This window comes from Halictus rubicundus, unplaced genomic scaffold (genome assembly GCF_050948215.1).
Source record: "Halictus rubicundus isolate RS-2024b unplaced genomic scaffold, iyHalRubi1_principal scaffold0271, whole genome shotgun sequence".
Classification (NCBI taxonomy): domain Eukaryota; kingdom Metazoa; phylum Arthropoda; class Insecta; order Hymenoptera; family Halictidae; genus Halictus; species Halictus rubicundus.
Genome location: NW_027488812.1, coordinates 297,393 through 303,809, shown reverse-complemented (window position 1 = coordinate 303,809; position 6,417 = coordinate 297,393).

Here is a 6,417-nt window from a genome sequence, read left to right as displayed (position 1 = left end):
CAGAACTCTCGTCAAATGGTTCTGCAGTATTAGCGTTTTTAACATCCCATCTCTTTTTTGGCACCCCTTGCAGCAATTATTTTCCGTTTGCTCTCCTATTAATTGTTTGTTAGATATTATATTTTTTAAAGTGAACTTATTTATCTCTAAAATATTTTTCTTAACTTACCAATACTACACTGCTTATCGGAATGTATCTCATCCTCTTGTCCCTCTCCCTGCGATTCCTCGCCAACAGAGTGCGAACAAGCGGCTGAAAATAAAATATATTTTGATTAAAAAGATATACTAATTACAGAACCAGAATGTTTATAGAGTGCTTCCTTTTGAATTTACATACCTATGTTCCTCTGTTTTTTCAAATCTGGAGCAGGGTAGAAAACTGCTGCCTCGTCAGAGGAGGTACTGTCTTCTAATGTAAACGCTGGCCTCTTTCTCCTCTCCAATGGTGACTTTGCCTCCGATTGCAGATCGCTCGTCTCCTCTGCGACCTTTGCCTTGTTTCTGGCCTTCGTGTAGTCATCTAGAAGCATTAAACGAAAGCGTTACAAGCGTTATTATTTCAATTGTACATTTAGAGTGTATAATAATTGTAACTTACCGAAAGTGCTGTTTCTAAAAATCTTGACCTTGTACTTGGTCCATAAATTGTTACTGGCCTCCATTTTTTTGATTGCGGTCATCAAACGACCCCATTGCAGTGGTGGCCAGTAACAATTTTCGCCCTCTAACCACTTTGTTGGCACTGCCTCCACGCTGCCATCTTCGATGAACTGAACCACCGTCCACGTTGCAGTTTCCATTGTTTGCTTGCCTAGAATTGAAAAATACAGTCAAAATTTCTATGGCATGGTTTATAAGAAAACATACTAATTTAAACATTAATTAAAGAGATATATACGAAAATTAAGAGAAGTTATATCAATGTAACAAATATAGCGAAAGAGCATAAGCAAAAGCACGAACGATAACAAATAGTAGCAATAAAAATACTTACTTGTCCGAATATTACAAGAATGACGATGTGGAATTATGTTGTTCTCACTTCACACACTTGCTCCTGCTCCCAGATCGATTCACTCGCAAAATTACTTAAAGTGCCGAATACGTCTCCGGATGGTTCCACGATAAGTAATGAGAAGTCACTCGCGCTCCTAGAAGACACCCTCGCCCATCCCCACTCCGCGGCCAGATCCCTTAAGAACAAGGTATCGTTCACAGTAAATACCCCTAACTTTCTAAACATGTGTCAACGAAAGCTCCTCATCGGGAGTGAGTACAACCTCAAGTTGCCAGCCATCGCACAGTGGCGAATTCGGCCGAATTCGTGGCCAAAATTCGTATCTTCAAATCTATGATGAATTATTGAAATAAATGACGACGATACGACTCCCCTAAAGACGTCTTTTTCAAGACGTGGTTTTAACGTCTGAAATAGATACCGAAATAAAACTAACATCTAAAATATAGCTATGTTAGTACTTTTTAATTTGTACTATGTATGTACAGTATCTCTTTTTTTACACGGAAGAGCATGCGTTTATGTTTTAAAAATTAACACCAACACTAAAAAATATTGTTCACAGAAAGTTCTAGCCCCCGGTAACATGACGGGTTTTATATCTGACTAATCCGGTACTGGCAGACAGAGGGTAACTTTTTCCCGTCAATTTGTGCTGCCTCACCTTATCTGGCGATACTGACAAGGGATCATATTCAGATGCGAAAATCCCATTTTGATGAGACTTATGGGAGCTTATAGTTCTTTGAAAGAAATTTGACACGTGCTTTTTTATCAGCAACCATACACTCGGGCGTTAAAACCATATTTTTTGGGATATCTCGGAAACCAGACGTCGAAAAAATTTGAATTTTTTTTTAAATTGTGTGTTTTTCAATGGGAAATGTAGTCGCGCAAGAAAATTTTAACAAAAGCTTTTTGTTTAAACAATATATTAAAAATTTGATTTTTTTTCAGTTTCCCTTATTTATTGTTAGTTCATTTTAATGTAAACTTGGGTGTGTAATCTTTGATCCAAAATAGGGGGGACATGTTTCAGGATTTTTTTTTGCCATTTAACAATAATTATGCATAATGGAAGATATTCTTGCGCCTGGCGTGCGTAGGAAGGAATTCTGGCTGGTTTTATCGAAATATAAGCATTTAGTATAAACCTGAAAAGTATTTTAAACAATATCACTAGGTTATGTGTCGTTTATTATTTTATTAGTAGCGAAAGAAGGTGGCGCAGGTAGCAGCGTGACGCGGTGCTAATTATAATTACGGCGAGCCGCAAAAAAATCAAATTTTTAATATATTGTTTAAACAACAAACTTTTATTAAAATTTTCTTGCGTGACTACATTTCCCATTGAAAAACACACAATTTAAAACAAAATTCAAATTTTTTCGACCTCTGGTTTCCGAGATATCTCCAAAAATATGGTTTTGACAGCCAACTTTGAGGGCTGTTTTCACCCCTTCAAAGTGGATGGTTGCCGATAAAAAAAAAAGTGTGAAATATTTTTCAAAGAACTATAAGCTCCCACAAGTTTCATCAAAATCGGATTTTCGCATCTGATTATGTTCCCTTGTGAGTATGAAAGGGACGAGGAGTTCTAGCAATAAATGACGGTCGACGAAGCGAGGTTCTACTGTAATTATTTCTCTTTCTATCGATATTTTACCGACCGTATATGACACCACATTTTAAAAAAGGACATCTTAAACAATATCATATGATGAAGTCTATTGCCAATACAACCGCTGGTAACCAATGCGTTAACTATTTCTCTCCCATCATCATGTTTTCTATCATCCTACCAATGAGTCACAGATTAAATAGGAGTCGCGAGTGACCGACGAGGAATAAGTCGTAGCCAGAAGAGAACAAAAACACGAGGGGTCAACCGTATGGCGATCAGACGTATTAAAAACGCCGTAAGCAATTCTCCCCCTAAATTCTCTTCCCTTGGCGCGGTTCTCATCTCTGACGTTCGCAGGGCTGGGAAGAAAGGATGTCACGTGCATACAGTTTCGCTGTCAAAGGGACGATACGTAGTATCGGTTAGCGGGTAGCGATATTGTTACCACCGGGATGCTTCTGTTCTCACTGAAGAAAAGGGTGGTATTTGCTGAGAGCACGTGGGTGGTACACACCGCGACATACATTCTGTGTAATACTCTAGCAAACCGCGCGTGCCTGTGTTGCACGAAAAAATTTGCCCTTTCCGGAGGCGATGCTTTATTTCCAGAGAAACTGTTTGTCCCTGAGCCTTGTGGCTGGAAAAATTATGATAGTGGAACTGGCAAAAGTGGAGCTAACACCTCTCCTCACCTGTGAAGAAATGTGGAAAATACAAAGCAGGCACTGTTGCTTAACGTTTCTTCGTAAAAACGGATTTATATTATTATTTATTACCTAATTCTACGATTGCACGTTGAAGCAGCCAAGCGATGGAGGCAGAAATCGCAGCCGGTAGAAATAAAATAAAATTAATCAGCATATTATGAGGTAACGATTTTCGATATTTCATGGCCGATTAAATGACTAGTGATCGAGCCGTGGGTCCTGTAACTTCTTACTCTGACACAACAGCGAAGAGAAGTGAGGGTTAGGCCGACATAAACGTGAATGCTGTCAGTAGAACCGGGGTAACGTAGAACAGAAAAGGAGAGAACGTCCCTGGTAAACACAGAATAACAAGCCGACTCTTTCCTTGTGCCGCTGAAAACGTACTAATGAAATTATTCGCCACGCCTAACACTGATTACTGCCGCGTTCCCGGTGACCAATCAATAATTTCGTGGAATTTGAAAGTTTTTTGTAACAGCGCATGGAGAGTGTCGAATTACAAAAATTATATTTTAAAAGATTATTCATCCTAGACTAAACGAACAATGATTAACAAGACTGCAGATTTTATAGATTCCTGTTAAGAATGAATGGATCATAAGTAAAACAGTATAGTGGCATTTAGAAAATCTAAAAATGTTTAAATGATTCAAAAGGGAAATAAATTTGGTTTGTGTATTTTCCAATGAACGCAGGCGATATTTATTTCGCATTAAAGTTCGCAATCTAGTGATTGATCTTTCACCCGAGCGACTCGATGGCTCTTCTCTCTATTTGAACGTGTAATCCGTTATATTTTTCGATTTCAATAAGCGCGGATTACGTCCCGTCAACACGAAAAAGCTCATCCATACGACTATACACGAAACGCAATGAAATAAATGCGTCATTTCTGGCGAACGCGATTGTTAATTTTTTTCCAATCTCGTGAAATCCCATGGTTATTTGCGGCCATTTTGTCGACAGACATCTTGTTACCTTGTGTGTTGTATTTAGCCCTTCCACACGCACTAGACCGGGACAAGGATATGCAAAATGACCTTAATGAGGGGAAAATACCCCGTCACCCGAAGATACGGAGAAAGTTTCTTTCCCGCACTCAACATCCGCTACATGTCTATACAATCGTGCCTCATGAACGCTGTCCGCTTGAAATATCTTTTAACGATTCGCAAAAACAGTGAGGACAAGAATTGTTGGATTTAAAGGCATAATATGGTATAGGATGTAAAAATATGAAAATATGAAATATAAAAATGTAGAGATAGATTTTGTTTTATTTTTTTTATATGAAATCCGAAGAGATTCATAAATAAGATTTTCCTTCGTCGGAACGCCAATTCGATATTCCGTCTTTATAGGGCACAGAGACGAAGAATGAGAGGCGAGGATGAAGACGCTGCTCATGGAGAAAATAGCGATCGTGGTGGGGGACCGACGGAATTTTACTGAAAGATATTGGCTTATAACTTCTGCATCCATTTAACTACAATCTTATTTCTCCTGTCGATTTCTGTTTTGACACTCACATTTGGATATTATCTAATTACTTAAAAAATTGATGTCTCAAAATTTTACATAAATATTTGAAATCTGGTTACAGTGAATCCGCTTTATATGCCAAAAGTTCGGGTCTTGTCGTGCTCGGGGCACTATTCTTTGATGCAGTGCCGAACGTAGAAAAGGACAGCGATATTCACCGCCATTTACAGTTCGCCGCAGTCCAAATATATGATTCCGATGATATTTACTTGTGTAATGAACGATTGAAGTTCCGGAAGCCAAAAAAAGACAGCATATGGGATAGAAAAAGACGCGGAGAGTCGAAGCGTTTGGGAAAGATGAAAGAAAGACTGGCCTTTAAACCAAAACTTAAAGTTTTTTATTATTAACTTTTTTTTACGGGACTTTCACCAATATATTTGTTGAATTTTTCTGATTATAATGATACCAAACACGATACAATTGGGATCATATTTACACTAACTTTCCGTTAATATAATTGTAATGGGAAGTAACTTTCATCGTTCATTACACAAGTAAATATCATCGGAATCATATCATATTTGGTTTCATTTTAATCAGAAAAATGCCGCGAATGTCTTGGTGAAAGTCTCGTGAAAAAGTAATGAAGAATAAAGAAGTTTTCTTGTTGGATTAGTAGTGGTCTTCTGGTCTCACACCGATACACCCGACCCGTGTTATGTACACTCCGCGACAAAAAGATAGCACATTATACAGATAAATGGTATTCAGCTTTTCAAGTAGTATATTGCATTGTTTGTGACCTGTATACTGCGTAATAAGAATAACCAATTGCTTCAATATGTTTTAACGCATTTATTACGTGAAGAAAGAACTTTATTGGAGAATGTGTAACATTAAACGAAAAATCGGTGCGTCAAAATGATAGCACAAATTTCTTAAAATAACTAAAATATAAGAATATGTATAAAAAAAATAATGTTTCAATATTTCGTAACTCCGCCTTTTGTTTGTATAACTGCCACTAAACGTTGTGGCATAGATTTATATAATTTTTTAACAAATTTCCTGTTTAACGCTGCCCAGTTTTGTTCAATGCAGGTTCTTATTCGTCAAGGGTTCGAAATTGTCTTCCACCGGCATATACTCATCTGGCTAAATAAGCCCAGCAATTTTCCATAATATTTCAATCTAGAGACCTGGCTGGCCCCATTCCAAGATTTTAATACTTTTCCGCGTAAAATATTCTTTTGCCAAGCTGACGCAGAAATAACGGCGGTGGGCGGACATAACACCCACCACCGCCATTGGCTGTGGAGGGGGGTGGGTGTAATTACCCCACCATCTCGGGGTTGGTTAAAAAGTTTTTCTTGTTAATTTTAAAGTTTCTCTTGTGAATTACTTTATATAAAGAACTGTTGCTCCATGAAATATATTGCCATAGCATGACTTAATAAGAAACTGATCCAATAGAATCGATACTCTCCTTCACTAAATGGCCAGGGCTGATACCGTTCGTGAGCAAGCAGAAAGGCACTCGAAGGTGTTTCCTAGAATCGTCTTGAACAAATAGAGAG